We start from the raw sequence: 16,712 nt of genomic DNA on the forward strand, positions 1-16,712 counted from the left end.
ATATATCTGTCTAGGCTGGAGACACGTGAAACAAGTCTGACGTGCCCCTTCAAGTCTACCTGAGAGGAAGCTGACTCAGGATTGGCGACCTCTCAGGGCACCTCGAACGGGCACAAATAACGGGCAAGCCCTATGAAAAGCACAGCATGAGTCTTGGTCCCACCTTTAAAAAGGAGGGTGACCTCTGGGATCTGGCAGCAGGATCTTTGGGAGATAAGAAAATATACTGCCTGCGATCGTGAAGTTTCAAGTCAGTCAAGAAAAGCAATCTCATGCACTGCACAAGCTCTTTCCCATGAGGCACCTCTCCTGCACTCTGTTTATGCAAATGAGCAAGCAGAGAGCTCAGGAATAAAACACCAAACTTATGTCCCCCAAAAAAGCAGCAGACAATTGCTGGATATTCCCCAACTTCTAATGCTTTTCTTTTAAACAAATGATAAACAGCCTCACCTATGGCAAGGCTTAAAAAAATTGAATAAACTCTTAAATGTTCCTCTCCACGGAAATCTTTAGTAAAAGGCGAAAGATTTTTTCGTTTTGAAGAGAAACCAGAGTAAGTGACAATATAGCTCTCTAGGGTAAGTGGCGGCACATCAAAGACCCTGTCATTGCGAGGGTGAGGACCTGAAAGGTATTTTCAGGCTCTAAGAAAGAGGGCGAGAACCAGGCCGGTGGGCAAAACAGGCCAACATTTCAAAGTCTCTGCTCAAGGTACAAAAAGGTGGACTGTTCACATGTGTATGTCTGGGAATATGCAAATTTCTTTTGTACTCACCTCAGCTCATTAGGAGTTGTCGGGGCTGCTGGGGAAGGGGAACAGGAAATGTGAATCAGGCTTTTAGTTAAGTGGCACTGTAGGCCTTTTGTCCCCTAGCCATTTTACGCTTTCAACACGCTCTACACATAGCCATGCACCGTATGTGCCTTTTTCACACGTACTTTCATTAAACCTGAATATAGAAGGATATATCTGTCTAGGCTGGAGACACGTGAAACAAGTCTGACGTGCCCCTTCAAGTCTACCTGAGAGGAAGCTGACTCAGGATTGGCGACCTCTCAGGGCACAAATAACGGGACAAATAACGGGCAAGCCCTATGAAAAGCACAGCATGAGTCTTGGTCCCACCTTTAAAAAGGAGGGTGACCTCTGGGATCTGGCAGCAGGATCTTTGGGAGATAAGAAAATATACTGCCTGCGATCGTGAAGTTTCAAGTCAGTCAAGAAAAGCAATCTCATGCACTGCACAAGCTCTTTCCCATGAGGCACCTCTCCTGCACTCTGTTTATGCAAATGAGCAAGCAGAGAGCTCAGGAATAAAACACCAAACTCATGTCCCCCAAAAAAGCAGCAGACAATTGCTGGATATTCCCCAACTTCTAATGCTTTTCTTTTAAACAAATGATAAACAGCCTCACCTGTGGCAAGGCTTAAAAAAATTGAATAAACTCTTAAATGTTCCTCTCCACGGAAATCTTTAGTAAAAGGCGAAAGATTTTTTCGTTTTGAAGAGAAACCAGAGTAAGTGACAATATAGCTCTCTAGGGTAAGTGGCGGCACATCAAAGACCCTGTCATTGCGAGGGTGAGGACCTGAAAGGTATTTTCAGGCTCTAAGAAAGAGGGCGAGAACCAGGCCGGTGGGCAAAACAGGCCAACATTTCAAAGTCTCTGCTCAAGGTACAAAAAGGTGGACTGTTCACATGTGTATGTCTGGGAATATGCAAATTTCTTTTGTACTCACCTCAGCTCATTAGGAGTTGTCGGGGCTGCTGGGGAAGGGGAACAGGAAATGTGAATCAGGCTTTTAGTTAAGTGGCACTGTAGGCCTTTTGTCCCCTAGCCATTTTACGCTTTCAACACGCTCTACACATAGCCATGCACCGTATGTGCCTTTTTCACACGTACTTTCATTAAACCTGAATATAGAAGGATATATCTGTCTAGGCTGGAGACACGTGAAACAAGTCTGACGTGCCCCTTCAAGTCTACCTGAGAGGAAGCTGACTCAGGATTGGCGACCTCTCAGGGCACCTCGAACGGGCACAAATAACGGGCAAGCCCTATGAAAAGCACAGCATGAGTCTTGGTCCCACCTTTAAAAAGGAGGGTGACCTCTGGGATCTGGCAGCAGGATCTTTGGGAGATAAGAAAATATACTGCCTGCGATCGTGAAGTTTCAAGTCAGTCAAGAAAAGCAATCTCATGCACTGCACAAGCTCTTTCCCATGAGGCACCTCTCCTGCACTCTGTTTATGCAAATGAGCAAGCAGAGAGCTCAGGAATAAAACACCAAACTTATGTCCCCCAAAAAAGCAGCAGACAATTGCTGGATATTCCCCAACTTCTAATGCTTTTCTTTTAAACAAATGATAAACAGCCTCACCTGTGGCAAGGCTTAAAAAAATTGAATAAACTCTTAAATGTTCCTCTCCACGGAAATCTTTAGTAAAAGGCGAAAGATTTTTTCGTTTTGAAGAGAAACCAGAGTAAGTGACAATATAGCTCTCTAGGGTAAGTGGCGGCACATCAAAGACCCTGTCATTGCGAGGGTGAGGACCTGAAAGGTATTTTCAGGCTCTAAGAAAGAGGGCGAGAACCAGGCCGGTGGGCAAAACAGGCCAACATTTCAAAGTCTCTGCTCAAGGTACAAAAAGGTGGACTGTTCACATGTGTATGTCTGGGAATATGCAAATTTCTTTTGTACTCACCTCAGCTCATTAGGAGTTGTCGGGGCTGCTGGGGAAGGGGAACAGGAAATGTGAATCAGGCTTTTAGTTAAGTGGCACTGTAGGCCTTTTGTCCCCTAGCCATTTTACGCTTTCAACACGCTCTACACATAGCCATGCACCGTATGTGCCTTTTTCACACGTACTTTCATTAAACCTGAATATAGAAGGATATATCTGTCTAGGCTGGAGACACGTGAAACAAGTCTGACGTGCCCCTTCAAGTCTACCTGAGAGGAAGCTGACTCAGGATTGGCGACCTCTCAGGGCACAAATAACGGGCACAAATAACGGGCAAGCCCTATGAAAAGCACAGCATGAGTCTTGGTCCCACCTTTAAAAAGGAGGGTGACCTCTGGGATCTGGCAGCAGGATCTTTGGGAGATAAGAAAATATACTGCCTGCGATCGTGAAGTTTCAAGTCAGTCAAGAAAAGCAATCTCATGCACTGCACAAGCTCTTTCCCATGAGGCACCTCTCCTGCACTCTGTTTATGCAAATGAGCAAGCAGAGAGCTCAGGAATAAAACACCAAACTCATGTCCCCCAAAAAAGCAGCAGACAATTGCTGGATATTCCCCAACTTCTAATGCTTTTCTTTTAAACAAATGATAAACAGCCTCACCTGTGGCAAGGCTTAAAAAAATTGAATAAACTCTTAAATGTTCCTCTCCACGGAAATCTTTAGTAAAAGGCGAAAGATTTTTTCGTTTTGAAGAGAAACCAGAGTAAGTGACAATATAGCTCTCTAGGGTAAGTGGCGGCACATCAAAGACCCTGTCATTGCGAGGGTGAGGACCTGAAAGGTATTTTCAGGCTCTAAGAAAGAGGGCGAGAACCAGGCCGGTGGGCAAAACAGGCCAACATTTCAAAGTCTCTGCTCAAGGTACAAAAAGGTGGACTGTTCACATGTGTATGTCTGGGAATATGCAAATTTCTTTTGTACTCACCTCAGCTCATTAGGAGTTGTCGGGGCTGCTGGGGAAGGGGAACAGGAAATGTGAATCAGGCTTTTAGTTAAGTGGCACTGTAGGCCTTTTGTCCCCTAGCCATTTTACGCTTTCAACACGCTCTACACATAGCCATGCACCGTATGTGCCTTTTTCACACGTACTTTCATTAAACCTGAATATAGAAGGATATATCTGTCTAGGCTGGAGACACGTGAAACAAGTCTGACGTGCCCCTTCAAGTCTACCTGAGAGGAAGCTGACTCAGGATTGGCGACCTCTCAGGGCACCTCGAACGGGCACAAATAACGGGCACAAATAACGGGCAAGCCCTATGAAAAGCACAGCATGAGTCTTGGTCCCACCTTTAAAAAGGAGGGTGACCTCTGGGATCTGGCAGCAGGATCTTTGGGAGATAAGAAAATATACTGCCTGCGATCGTGAAGTTTCAAGTCAGTCAAGAAAAGCAATCTCATGCACTGCACAAGCTCTTTCCCATGAGGCACCTCTCCTGCACTCTGTTTATGCAAATGAGCAAGCAGAGAGCTCAGGAATAAAACACCAAACTCATGTCCCCCAAAAAAGCAGCAGACAATTGCTGGATATTCCCCAACTTCTAATGCTTTTCTTTTAAACAAATGATAAACAGCCTCACCTGTGGCAAGGCTTAAAAAAATTGAATAGACTCTTAAATGTTCCTCTCCACGGAAATCTTTAGTAAAAGGCGAAAGATTTTTTCGTTTTGAAGAGAAACCAGAGTAAGTGACAATATAGCTCTCTAGGGTAAGTGGCGGCACATCAAAGACCCTGTCATTGCGAGGGTGAGGACCTGAAAGGTATTTTCAGGCTCTAAGAAAGAGGGCGAGAACCAGGCCGGTGGGCAAAACAGGCCAACATTTCAAAGTCTCTGCTCAAGGTACAAAAAGGTGGACTGTTCACATGTGTATGTCTGGGAATATGCAAATTTCTTTTGTACTCACCTCAGCTCATTAGGAGTTGTCGGGGCTGCTGGGGAAGGGGAACAGGAAATGTGAATCAGGCTTTTAGTTAAGTGGCACTGTAGGCCTTTTGTCCCCTAGCCATTTTACGCTTTCAACACGCTCTACACATAGCCATGCACCGTATGTGCCTTTTTCACACGTACTTTCATTAAACCTGAATATAGAAGGATATATCTGTCTAGGCTGGAGACACGTGAAACAAGTCTGACGTGCCCCTTCAAGTCTACCTGAGAGGAAGCTGACTCAGGATTGGCGACCTCTCAGGGCACCTCTAACGGGCACAAATAACGGGCAAGCCCTATGAAAAGCACAGCATGAGTCTTGGTCCCACCTTTAAAAAGGAGGGTGACCTCTGGGATCTGGCAGCAGGATCTTTGGGAGATAAGAAAATATACTGCCTGCGATCGTGAAGTTTCAAGTCAGTCAAGAAAAGCAATCTCATGCACTGCACAAGCTCTTTCCCATGAGGCACCTCTCCTGCACTCTGTTTATGCAAATGAGCAAGCAGAGAGCTCAGGAATAAAACACCAAACTCATGTCCCCCAAAAAAGCAGCAGACAATTGCTGGATATTCCCCAACTTCTAATGCTTTTCTTTTAAACAAATGATAAACAGCCTCACCTGTGGCAAGGCTTAAAAAAATTGAATAAACTCTTAAATGTTCCTCTCCACGGAAATCTTTAGTAAAAGGCAAAAGATTTTTTCGTTTTGAAGAGAAACCAGAGTAAGTGACAATATAGCTCTCTAGGGTAAGTGGCGGCACATCAAAGACCCTGTCATTGCGAGGGTGAGGACCTGAAAGGTATTTTCAGGCTCTAAGAAAGAGGGCGAGAACCAGGCCGGTGGGCAAAACAGGCCAACATTTCAAAGTCTCTGCTCAAGGTACAAAAAGGTGGACTGTTCACATGTGTATGTCTGGGAATATGCAAATTTCTTTTGTACTCACCTCAGCTCATTAGGAGTTGTCGGGGCTGCTGGGGAAGGGGAACAGGAAATGTGAATCAGGCTTTTAGTTAAGTGGCACTGTAGGCCTTTTGTCCCCTAGCCATTTTACGCTTTCAACACGCTCTACACATAGCCATGCACCGTATGTGCCTTTTTCACACGTACTTTCATTAAACCTGAATATAGAAGGATATATCTGTCTAGGCTGGAGACACGTGAAACAAGTCTGACGTGCCCCTTCAAGTCTACCTGAGAGGAAGCTGACTCAGGATTGGCGACCTCTCAGGGCACAAATAACGGGCACAAATAACGGGCAAGCCCTATGAAAAGCACAGCATGAGTCTTGGTCCCACCTTTAAAAAGGAGGGTGACCTCTGGGATCTGGCAGCAGGATCTTTGGGAGATAAGAAAATATACTGCCTGCGATCGTGAAGTTTCAAGTCAGTCAAGAAAAGCAATCTCATGCACTGCACAAGCTCTTTCCCATGAGGCACCTCTCCTGCACTCTGTTTATGCAAATGAGCAAGCAGAGAGCTCAGGAATAAAACACCAAACTCATGTCCCCCAAAAAAGCAGCAGACAATTGCTGGATATTCCCCAACTTCTAATGCTTTTCTTTTAAACAAATGATAAACAGCCTCACCTGTGGCAAGGCTTAAAAAAATTGAATAAACTCTTAAATGTTCCTCTCCACGGAAATCTTTAGTAAAAGGCGAAAGATTTTTTCGTTTTGAAGAGAAACCAGAGTAAGTGACAATATAGCTCTCTAGGGTAAGTGGCGGCACATCAAAGACCCTGTCATTGCGAGGGTGAGGACCTGAAAGGTATTTTCAGGCTCTAAGAAAGAGGGCGAGAACCAGGCCGGTGGGCAAAACAGGCCAACATTTCAAAGTCTCTGCTCAAGGTACAAAAAGGTGGACTGTTCACATGTGTATGTCTGGGAATATGCAAATTTCTTTTGTACTCACCTCAGCTCATTAGGAGTTGTCGGGGCTGCTGGGGAAGGGGAACAGGAAATGTGAATCAGGCTTTTAGTTAAGTGGCACTGTAGGCCTTTTGTCCCCTAGCCATTTTACGCTTTCAACACGCTCTACACATAGCCATGCACCGTATGTGCCTTTTTCACACGTACTTTCATTAAACCTGAATATAGAAGGATATATCTGTCTAGGCTGGAGACACGTGAAACAAGTCTGACGTGCCCCTTCAAGTCTACCTGAGAGGAAGCTGACTCAGGATTGGCGACCTCTCAGGGCACCTCGAACGGGCACAAATAACGGGCAAGCCCTATGAAAAGCACAGCATGAGTCTTGGTCCCACCTTTAAAAAGGAGGGTGACCTCTGGGATCTGGCAGCAGGATCTTTGGGAGATAAGAAAATATACTGCCTGCGATCGTGAAGTTTCAAGTCAGTCAAGAAAAGCAATCTCATGCACTGCACAAGCTCTTTCCCATGAGGCACCTCTCCTGCACTCTGTTTATGCAAATGAGCAAGCAGAGAGCTCAGGAATAAAACACCAAACTCATGTCCCCCAAAAAAAGCAGCAGACAATTGCTGGATATTCCCCAACTTGTAATGCTTTTCTTTTAAACAAATGATAAACAGCCTCACCTGTGGCAAGGCTTAAAAAAATTGAATAAACTCTTAAATGTTCCTCTCCACGGAAATCTTTAGTAAAAGGCGAAAGATTTTTTCGTTTTGAAGAGAAACCAGAGTAAGTGACAATATAGCTCTCTAGGGTAAGTGGCGGCACATCAAAGACCCTGTCATTGCGAGGGTGAGGACCTGAAAGGTATTTTCAGGCTCTAAGAAAGAGGGCGAGAACCAGGCCGGTGGGCAAAACAGGCCAACATTTCAAAGTCTCTGCTCAAGGTACAAAAAGGTGGACTGTTCACATGTGTATGTCTGGGAATATGCAAATTTCTTTTGTACTCACCTCAGCTCATTAGGAGTTGTCGGGGCTGCTGGGGAAGGGGAACAGGAAATGTGAATCAGGCTTTTAGTTAAGTGGCACTGTAGGCCTTTTGTCCCCTAGCCATTTTACGCTTTCAACACCATCCCTCCAATCGATATGCTCAGAGCCACCACTGTGCTCTACACATAGCCATGCACCGTATGTGCCTTTTTCACACGTACTTTCATTAAACCTGAATATAGAAGAATATATCTGTCTAGGCTGGAGACACGTGAAACAAGTCTGACGTGCCCCTTCAAGTCTACCTGAGAGGAAGCGGACTCAGGATTGGCGACCTCTCAGGGCACCTCCAACGGGCACAAATAACGGGCAAGCCCTATGAAAAGCACAGCATGAGTCTTGGTCCCACCGTTAAAAAGGAGGGTGACCTCTGGGATCTGGCAGCAGGATCTTTGGGAGATAAGAAAATATACTGCCTGCGATCGTGTGGTTTCAAGTCAGTCAAGAAAAGCAATCTCATGCACTGCACAAGCTCTTTCCCATGAGGCACCTCTCCTGCACTCTGTTTATGCAAATGAGCAAGCAGAGAGCTCAGGAATAAAACACCAAACCCATGTCCCCCAAAAAAGCAGCAGACAATTGCTGGATATTCCCCAACTTCTAATGCTTTTCTTTTAAACAAATGATAAACAGCCTCACCTGTGGCAAGGCTTAAAAAAATTGAATAAACTCTTAAATGTTCCTCTCCACGGAAATCTTTAGTAAAAGGCGAAAGATATTTTCGTTTTGAAGAGAAACCAGAGTAAGTGACAATATAGCTCTCTAGGGTAAGTGGCGGCACATCAAAGACCCTGTCATTGCGAGGGTGAGGACCTGAAAGGTATTTTCAGGCTCTAAGAAAGAGGGCGAGAACCAGGCCGGTGGGCAAAACAGGCCAACATTTCAAAGTCTCTGCTCAAGGTACAAAAAGGTGGACTGTTCACATGTGTATGTCTGGGAATATGCAAATTTCTTTTGTACTCACCTCAGCTCATTAGGAGTTGTCGGGGCTGCTGGGGAAGGGGAACAGGAAATGTGAATCAGGCTTTTAGTTAAGTGGCACTGTAGGCCTTTTGTCCCCTAGCCATTTTACGCTTTCAACACGCTCTACACATAGCCATGCACCGTATGTGCCTTTTTCACACGTACTTTCATTAAACCTGAATATAGAAGGATATATCTGTCTAGGCTGGAGACACGTGAAACAAGTCTGACGTGCCCCTTCAAGTCTACCTGAGAGGAAGCTGACTCAGGATTGGCGACCTCTCAGGGCACCTCTAACGGGCACAAATAACGGGCAAGCCCTATGAAAAGCACAGCATGAGTCTTGGTCCCACCTTTAAAAAGGAGGGTGACCTCTGGGATCTGGCAGCAGGATCTTTGGGAGATAAGAAAATATACTGCCTGCGATCGTGAAGTTTCAAGTCAGTCAAGAAAAGCAATCTCATGCACTGCACAAGCTCTTTCCCATGAGGCACCTCTCCTGCACTCTGTTTATGCAAATGAGCAAGCAGAGAGCTCAGGAATAAAACACCAAACTCATGTCCCCCAAAAAAGCAGCAGACAATTGCTGGATATTCCCCAACTTCTAATGCTTTTCTTTTAAACAAATGATAAACAGCCTCACCTGTGGCAAGGCTTAAAAAAATTGAATAAACTCTTAAATGTTCCTCTCCACGGAAATCTTTAGTAAAAGGCAAAAGATTTTTTCGTTTTGAAGAGAAACCAGAGTAAGTGACAATATAGCTCTCTAGGGTAAGTGGCGGCACATCAAAGACCCTGTCATTGCGAGGGTGAGGACCTGAAAGGTATTTGCAGGCTCTAAGAAAGAGGGCGAGAACCAGGCCGGTGGGCAAAACAGGCCAACATTTCAAAGTCTCTGCTCAAGGTACAAAAAGGTGGACTGTTCACATGTGTATGTCTGGGAATATGCAAATTTCTTTTGTACTCACCTCAGCTCATTAGGAGTTGTCGGGGCTGCTGGGGAAGGGGAACAGGAAATGTGAATCAGGCTTTTAGTTAAGTGGCACTGTAGGCCTTTTGTCCCCTAGCCATTTTACGCTTTTAACACGCTCTACACATAGCCATGCACCGTATGTGCCTTTTTCACACGTACTTTCATTAAACCTGAATATAGAAGGATATATCTGTCTAGGCTGGAGACACGTGAAACAAGTCTGACGTGCCCCTTCAAGTCTACCTGAGAGGAAGCTGACTCAGGATTGGCGACCTCTCAGGGCACCTCGAACGGGCACAAATAACGGGCAAGCCCTATGAAAAGCACAGCATGAGTCTTGGTCCCACCTTTAAAAAGGAGGGTGACCTCTGGGATCTGGCAGCAGGATCTTTGGGAGATAAGAAAATATACTGCCTGCGATCGTGAAGTTTCAAGTCAGTCAAGAAAAGCAATCTCATGCACTGCACAAGCTCTTTCCCATGAGGCACCTCTCCTGCACTCTGTTTATGCAAATGAGCAAGCAGAGAGCTCAGGAATAAAACACCAAACTTATGTCCCCCAAAAAAGCAGCAGACAATTGCTGGATATTCCCCAACTTCTAATGCTTTTCTTTTAAACAAATGATAAACAGCCTCACCTATGGCAAGGCTTAAAAAAATTGAATAAACTCTTAAATGTTCCTCTCCACGGAAATCTTTAGTAAAAGGCGAAAGATTTTTTCGTTTTGAAGAGAAACCAGAGTAAGTGACAATATAGCTCTCTAGGGTAAGTGGCGGCACATCAAAGACCCTGTCATTGCGAGGGTGAGGACCTGAAAGGTATTTTCAGGCTCTAAGAAAGAGGGCGAGAACCAGGCCGGTGGGCAAAACAGGCCAACATTTCAAAGTCTCTGCTCAAGGTACAAAAAGGTGGACTGTTCACATGTGTATGTCTGGGAATATGCAAATTTCTTTTGTACTCACCTCAGCTCATTAGGAGTTGTCGGGGCTGCTGGGCAAGGGGAACAGGAAATGTGAATCAGGCTTTTAGTTAAGTGGCACTGTAGGCCTTTTGTCCCCTAGCCATTTTACGCTTTCAACACGCTCTACACATAGCCATGCACCGTATGTGCCTTTTTCACACGTACTTTCATTAAACCTGAATATAGAAGGATATATCTGTCTAGGCTGGAGACACGTGAAACAAGTCTGACGTGCCCCTTCAAGTCTACCTGAGAGGAAGCTGACTCAGGATTGGCGACCTCTCAGGGCACAAATAACGGGCACAAATAACGGGCAAGCCCTATGAAAAGCACAGCATGAGTCTTGGTCCCACCTTTAAAAAGGAGGGTGACCTCTGGGATCTGGCAGCAGGATCTTTGGGAGATAAGAAAATATACTGCCTGCGATCGTGAAGTTTCAAGTCAGTCAAGAAAAGCAATCTCATGCACTGCACAAGCTCTTTCCCATGAGGCACCTCTCCTGCACTCTGTTTATGCAAATGAGCAAGCAGAGAGCTCAGGAATAAAACACCAAACTCATGTCCCCCAAAAAAGCAGCAGACAATTGCTGGATATTCCCCAACTTCTAATGCTTTTCTTTTAAACAAATGATAAACAGCCTCACCTGTGGCAAGGCTTAAAAAAATTGAATAAACTCTTAAATGTTCCTCTCCACGGAAATCTTTAGTAAAAGGCGAAAGATTTTTTCGTTTTGAAGAGAAACCAGAGTAAGTGACAATATAGCTCTCTAGGGTAAGTGGCGGCACATCAAAGACCCTGTCATTGCGAGGGTGAGGACCTGAAAGGTATTTTCAGGCTCTAAGAAAGAGGGCGAGAACCAGGCCGGTGGGCAAAACAGGCCAACATTTCAAAGTCTCTGCTCAAGGTACAAAAAGGTGGACTGTTCACATGTGTATGTCTGGGAATATGCAAATTTCTTTTGTACTCACCTCAGCTCATTAGGAGTTGTCGGGGCTGCTGGGGAAGGGGAACAGGAAATGTGAATCAGGCTTTTAGTTAAGTGGCACTGTAGGCCTTTTGTCCCCTAGCCATTTTACGCTTTCAACACGCTCTACACATAGCCATGCACCGTATGTGCCTTTTTCACACGTACTTTCATTAAACCTGAATATAGAAGGATATATCTGTCTAGGCTGGAGACACGTGAAACAAGTCTGACGTGCCCCTTCAAGTCTACCTGAGAGGAAGCTGACTCAGGATTGGCGACCTCTCAGGGCACCTCGAACGGGCACAAATAACGGGCAAGCCCTATGAAAAGCACAGCATGAGTCTTGGTCCCACCTTTAAAAAGGAGGGTGACCTCTGGGATCTGGCAGCAGGATCTTTGGGAGATAAGAAAATATACTGCCTGCGATCGTGAAGTTTCAAGTCAGTCAAGAAAAGCAATCTCATGCACTGCACAAGCTCTTTCCCATGAGGCACCTCTCCTGCACTCTGTTTATGCAAATGAGCAAGCAGAGAGCTCAGGAATAAAACACCAAACTTATGTCCCCCAAAAAAGCAGCAGACAATTGCTGGATATTCCCCAACTTCTAATGCTTTTCTTTTAAACAAATGATAAACAGCCTCACCTGTGGCAAGGCTTAAAAAAATTGAATAAACTCTTAAATGTTCCTCTCCACGGAAATCTTTAGTAAAAGGCGAAAAAATTTTTCGTTTTGAAGAGAAACCAGAGTAAGTGACAATATAGCTCTCTAGGGTAAGTGGCGGCACATCAAAGACCCTGTCATTGCGAGGGTGAGGACCTGAAAGGTATTTTCAGGCTCTAAGAAAGAGGGCGAGAACCAGGCCGGTGGGCAAAACAGGCCAACATTTCAAAGTCTCTGCTCAAGGTACAAAAAGGTGGACTGTTCACATGTGTATGTCTGGGAATATGCAAATTTCTTTTGTACTCACCTCAGCTCATTAGGAGTTGTCGGGGCTGCTGGGGAAGAGGAACAGGAAATGTGAATCAGGCTTTTAGTTAAGTGGCACTGTAGGCCTTTTGTCCCCTAGCCATTTTACGCTTTCAACACGCTCTACACATAGCCATGCACCGTATGTGCCTTTTTCACACGTACTTTCATTAAACCTGAATATAGAAGGATATATCTGTCTAGGCTGGAGACACGTGAAACAAGTCTGACGTGCCCCTTCAAGTCTACCTGAGAGGAAGCTGACTCAGGATTGGCGACCTCTCAGGGCACAAATAACGGGCACAAATAACGGGCAAGCCCTATGAAAAGCACAGCATGAGTCTTGGTCCCACCTTTAAAAAGGAGGGTGACCTCTGGGATCTGGCAGCAGGATCTTTGGGAGATAAGAAAATATACTGCCTGCGATCGTGAAGTTTCAAGTCAGTCAAGAAAAGCAATCTCATGCACTGCACAAGCTCTTTCCCATGAGGCACCTCTCCTGCACTCTGTTTATGCAAATGAGCAAGCAGAGAGCTCAGGAATAAAACACCAAACTCATGTCCCCCAAAAAAGCAGCAGACAATTGCTGGATATTCCCCAACTTCTAATGCTTTTCTTTTAAACAAATGATAAACAGCCTCACCTGTGGCAAGGCTTAAAAAAATTGAATAAACTCTTAAATGTTCCTCTCCACGGAAATCTTTAGTAAAAGGCGAAAGATTTTTTCGTTTTGAAGAGAAACCAGAGTAAGTGACAATATAGCTCTCTAGGGTAAGTGGCGGCACATCAAAGACCCTGTCATTGCGAGGGTGAGGACCTGAAAGGTATTTTCAGGCTCTAAGAAAGAGGGCGAGAACCAGGCCGGTGGGCAAAACAGGCCAACATTTCAAAGTCTCTGCTCAAGGTACAAAAAGGTGGACTGTTCACATGTGTATGTCTGGGAATATGCAAATTTCTTTTGTACTCACCTCAGCTCATTAGGAGTTGTCGGGGCTGCTGGGGAAGGGGAACAGGAAATGTGAATCAGGCTTTTAGTTAAGTGGCACTGTAGGCCTTTTGTCCCCTAGCCATTTTACGCTTTCAACACCATCCCTCCAATCGATATGCTCAGAGCCACCACTGTGCTCTACACATAGCCATGCACCGTATGTGCCTTTTTCACACGTACTTTCATTAAACCTGAATATAGAAGAATATATCTGTCTAGGCTGGAGACACGTGAAACAAGTCTGACGTGCCCCTTCAAGTCTACCTGAGAGGAAGCGGACTCAGGATTGGCGACCTCTCAGGGCACCTCCAACGGGCACAAATAACGGGCAAGCCCTATGAAAAGCACAGCATGAGTCTTGGTCCCACCTTTAAAAAGGAGGGTGACCTCTGGGATCTGGCAGCAGGATCTTTGGGAGATAAGAAAATATACTGCCTGCGATCGTGTGGTTTCAAGTCAGTCAAGAAAAGCAATCTCATGCACTGCACAAGCTCTTTCCCATGAGGCACCTCTCCTGCACTCTGTTTATGCAAATGAGCAAGCAGAGAGCTCAGGAATAAAACACCAAACCCATGTCCCCCAAAAAAGCAGCAGACAATTGCTGGATATTCCCCAACTTCTAATGCTTTTCTTTTAAACAAATGATAAACAGCCTCACCTGTGGCAAGGCTTAAAAAAATTGAATAAACTCTTAAATGTTCCTCTCCACGGAAATCTTTAGTAAAAGGCGAAAGATATTTTCGTTTTGAAGAGAAACCAGAGTAAGTGACAATATAGCTCTCTAGGGTAAGTGGCGGCACATCAAAGACCCTGTCATTGCGAGGGTGAGGACCTGAAAGGTATTTTCAGGCTCTAAGAAAGAGGGCGAGAACCAGGCCGGTGGGCAAAACAGGCCAACATTTCAAAGTCTCTGCTCAAGGTACAAAAAGGTGGACTGTTCACATGTGTATGTCTGGGAATATGCAAATTTCTTTTGTACTCACCTCAGCTCATTAGGAGTTGTCGGGGCTGCTGGGGAAGGGGAACAGGAAATGTGAATCAGGCTTTTAGTTAAGTGGCACTGTAGGCCTTTTGTCCCCTAGCCATTTTACGCTTTCAACACGCTCTACACATAGCCATGCACCGTATGTGCCTTTTTCACACGTACTTTCATTAAACCTGAATATAGAAGGATATATCTGTCTAGGCTGGAGACACGTGAAACAAGTCTGACGTGCCCCTTCAAGTCTACCTGAGAGGAAGCTGACTCAGGATTGGCGACCTCTCAGGGCACCTCTAACGGGCACAAATAACGGGCAAGCCCTATGAAAAGCACAGCATGAGTCTTGGTCCCACCTTTAAAAAGGAGGGTGACCTCTGGGATCTGGCAGCAGGATCTTTGGGAGATAAGAAAATATACTGCCTGCGATCGTGAAGTTTCAAGTCAGTCAAGAAAAGCAATCTCATGCACTGCACAAGCTCTTTCCCATGAGGCACCTCTCCTGCACTCTGTTTATGCAAATGAGCAAGCAGAGAGCTCAGGAATAAAACACCAAACTCATGTCCCCCAAAAAAGCAGCAGACAATTGCTGGATATTCCCCAACTTCTAATGCTTTTCTTTTAAACAAATGATAAACAGCCTCACCTGTGGCAAGGCTTAAAAAAATTGAATAAACTCTTAAATGTTCCTCTCCACGGAAATCTTTAGTAAAAGGCAAAAGATTTTTTCGTTTTGAAGAGAAACCAGAGTAAGTGACAATATAGCTCTCTAGGGTAAGTGGCGGCACATCAAAGACCCTGTCATTGCGAGGGTGAGGACCTGAAAGGTATTTGCAGGCTCTAAGAAAGAGGGCGAGAACCAGGCCGGTGGGCAAAACAGGCCAACATTTCAAAGTCTCTGCTCAAGGTACAAAAAGGTGGACTGTTCACATGTGTATGTCTGGGAATATGCAAATTTCTTTTGTACTCACCTCAGCTCATTAGGAGTTGTCGGGGCTGCTGGGGAAGGGGAACAGGAAATGTGAATCAGGCTTTTAGTTAAGTGGCACTGTAGGCCTTTTGTCCCCTAGCCATTTTACGCTTTTAACACGCTCTACACATAGCCATGCACCGTATGTGCCTTTTTCACACGTACTTTCATTAAACCTGAATATAGAAGGATATATCTGTCTAGGCTGGAGACACGTGAAACAAGTCTGACGTGCCCCTTCAAGTCTACCTGAGAGGAAGCTGACTCAGGATTGGCGACCTCTCAGGGCACCTCGAACGGGCACAAATAACGGGCAAGCCCTATGAAAAGCACAGCATGAGTCTTGGTCCCACCTTTAAAAAGGAGGGTGACCTCTGGGATCTGGCAGCAGGATCTTTGGGAGATAAGAAAATATACTGCCTGCGATCGTGAAGTTTCAAGTCAGTCAAGAAAAGCAATCTCATGCACTGCACAAGCTCTTTCCCATGAGGCACCTCTCCTGCACTCTGTTTATGCAAATGAGCAAGCAGAGAGCTCAGGAATAAAACACCAAACTTATGTCCCCCAAAAAAGCAGCAGACAATTGCTGGATATTCCCCAACTTCTAATGCTTTTCTTTTAAACAAATGATAAACAGCCACACCTGTGGCAAGGCTTAAAAAAATTGAATAAACTCTTAAATGTTCCTCTCCACGGAAATCTTTAGTAAAAGGCGAAAGATTTTTTCGTTTTGAAGAGAAACCAGAGTAAGTGACAATATAGCTCTCTAGGGTAAGTGGCGGCACATCAAAGACCCTGTCATTGCGAGGGTGAGGACCTGAAAGGTATTTTCAGGCTCTAAGAAAGAGGGCGAGAACCAGGCCGGTGGGCAAAACAGGCCAACATTTCAAAGTCTCTGCTCAAGGTACAAAAAGGTGGACTGTTCACATGTGTATGTCTGGGAATATGCAAATTTCTTTTGTACTCACCTCAGCTCATTAGGAGTTGTCGGGGCTGCTGGGGAAGGGGAACAGGAAATGTGAATCAGGCTTTTAGTTAAGTGGCACTGTAGGCCTTTTGTCCCCTAGCCATTTTACGCTTTCAACACGCTCTACACATAGCCATGCACCGTATGTGCCTTTTTCACACGTACTTTCATTAAACCTGAATATAGAAGGATATATCTGTCTAGGCTGGAGACACGTGAAACAAGTCTGACGTGCCCCTTCAAGTCTACCTGAGAGGAAGCTGACTCAGGATTGGCGACCTCTCAGGGCACAAATAACGGGCACAAATAACGGGCAAGCCCTATGAAAAGCACAGCATGAGTCTTGGTCCCACCTTTAAAAAGGAGGGTGACCTCTGG

At 45.2% G+C, this 16,712-nt stretch overlaps 17 non-coding genes across 17 annotated transcripts; all 17 read right to left on the minus strand.

The window, feature by feature from the left end:
* Positions 1-445: 445 nt before the first annotated feature.
* LOC146775004 (U5 spliceosomal RNA) lies at positions 446-560 on the minus strand. Its single transcript, XR_014972759.1, has one exon. It is a non-coding gene; the product is annotated as a U5 spliceosomal RNA (small nuclear RNA).
* Positions 561-1,411: 851 nt separating this feature from the next.
* Positions 1,412-1,526, minus strand: LOC146775005 (U5 spliceosomal RNA). Its single transcript, XR_014972963.1, has one exon. It is a non-coding gene; the product is annotated as a U5 spliceosomal RNA (small nuclear RNA).
* An 852-nt stretch (positions 1,527-2,378) lies between these two features.
* Positions 2,379-2,493, minus strand: LOC146775006 (U5 spliceosomal RNA). The gene has a single exon (XR_014972964.1). It is a non-coding gene; the product is annotated as a U5 spliceosomal RNA (small nuclear RNA).
* Positions 2,494-3,345: 852 nt separating this feature from the next.
* On the minus strand, positions 3,346-3,460 carry LOC146775007 (U5 spliceosomal RNA). Its single transcript, XR_014972965.1, has one exon. It is a non-coding gene; the product is annotated as a U5 spliceosomal RNA (small nuclear RNA).
* An 865-nt stretch (positions 3,461-4,325) lies between these two features.
* Positions 4,326-4,440, minus strand: LOC146775008 (U5 spliceosomal RNA). The gene has a single exon (XR_014972970.1). It is a non-coding gene; the product is annotated as a U5 spliceosomal RNA (small nuclear RNA).
* An 852-nt stretch (positions 4,441-5,292) lies between these two features.
* Positions 5,293-5,407, minus strand: LOC146775009 (U5 spliceosomal RNA). Its single transcript, XR_014973686.1, has one exon. It is a non-coding gene; the product is annotated as a U5 spliceosomal RNA (small nuclear RNA).
* Positions 5,408-6,259: 852 nt separating this feature from the next.
* Positions 6,260-6,374, minus strand: LOC146775010 (U5 spliceosomal RNA). The gene has a single exon (XR_014972966.1). It is a non-coding gene; the product is annotated as a U5 spliceosomal RNA (small nuclear RNA).
* Positions 6,375-7,227: 853 nt separating this feature from the next.
* Positions 7,228-7,342, minus strand: LOC146775011 (U5 spliceosomal RNA). The gene has a single exon (XR_014972967.1). It is a non-coding gene; the product is annotated as a U5 spliceosomal RNA (small nuclear RNA).
* Positions 7,343-8,230: 888 nt separating this feature from the next.
* Positions 8,231-8,345, minus strand: LOC146775012 (U5 spliceosomal RNA). The gene has a single exon (XR_014974227.1). It is a non-coding gene; the product is annotated as a U5 spliceosomal RNA (small nuclear RNA).
* Positions 8,346-9,197: 852 nt separating this feature from the next.
* Positions 9,198-9,312, minus strand: LOC146775013 (U5 spliceosomal RNA). The gene has a single exon (XR_014973688.1). It is a non-coding gene; the product is annotated as a U5 spliceosomal RNA (small nuclear RNA).
* Positions 9,313-10,164: 852 nt separating this feature from the next.
* Positions 10,165-10,279, minus strand: LOC146775014 (U5 spliceosomal RNA). The gene has a single exon (XR_014972770.1). It is a non-coding gene; the product is annotated as a U5 spliceosomal RNA (small nuclear RNA).
* Positions 10,280-11,131: 852 nt separating this feature from the next.
* On the minus strand, positions 11,132-11,246 carry LOC146775015 (U5 spliceosomal RNA). The gene has a single exon (XR_014972968.1). It is a non-coding gene; the product is annotated as a U5 spliceosomal RNA (small nuclear RNA).
* An 852-nt stretch (positions 11,247-12,098) lies between these two features.
* On the minus strand, positions 12,099-12,213 carry LOC146775016 (U5 spliceosomal RNA). The gene has a single exon (XR_014974643.1). It is a non-coding gene; the product is annotated as a U5 spliceosomal RNA (small nuclear RNA).
* Positions 12,214-13,065: 852 nt separating this feature from the next.
* LOC146775017 (U5 spliceosomal RNA) lies at positions 13,066-13,180 on the minus strand. Its single transcript, XR_014972969.1, has one exon. It is a non-coding gene; the product is annotated as a U5 spliceosomal RNA (small nuclear RNA).
* An 888-nt stretch (positions 13,181-14,068) lies between these two features.
* Positions 14,069-14,183, minus strand: LOC146775018 (U5 spliceosomal RNA). The gene has a single exon (XR_014974228.1). It is a non-coding gene; the product is annotated as a U5 spliceosomal RNA (small nuclear RNA).
* An 852-nt stretch (positions 14,184-15,035) lies between these two features.
* LOC146775019 (U5 spliceosomal RNA) lies at positions 15,036-15,150 on the minus strand. The gene has a single exon (XR_014973689.1). It is a non-coding gene; the product is annotated as a U5 spliceosomal RNA (small nuclear RNA).
* Positions 15,151-16,002: 852 nt separating this feature from the next.
* Positions 16,003-16,117, minus strand: LOC146775020 (U5 spliceosomal RNA). The gene has a single exon (XR_014973777.1). It is a non-coding gene; the product is annotated as a U5 spliceosomal RNA (small nuclear RNA).
* Positions 16,118-16,712: the final 595 nt, after the last annotated feature.

Source organism: Triturus cristatus, chromosome 12 (genome assembly GCF_964204655.1).
Source record: "Triturus cristatus chromosome 12, aTriCri1.1, whole genome shotgun sequence".
In the NCBI taxonomy this organism is placed as follows: Eukaryota; Metazoa; Chordata; class Amphibia; order Caudata; family Salamandridae; genus Triturus; species Triturus cristatus.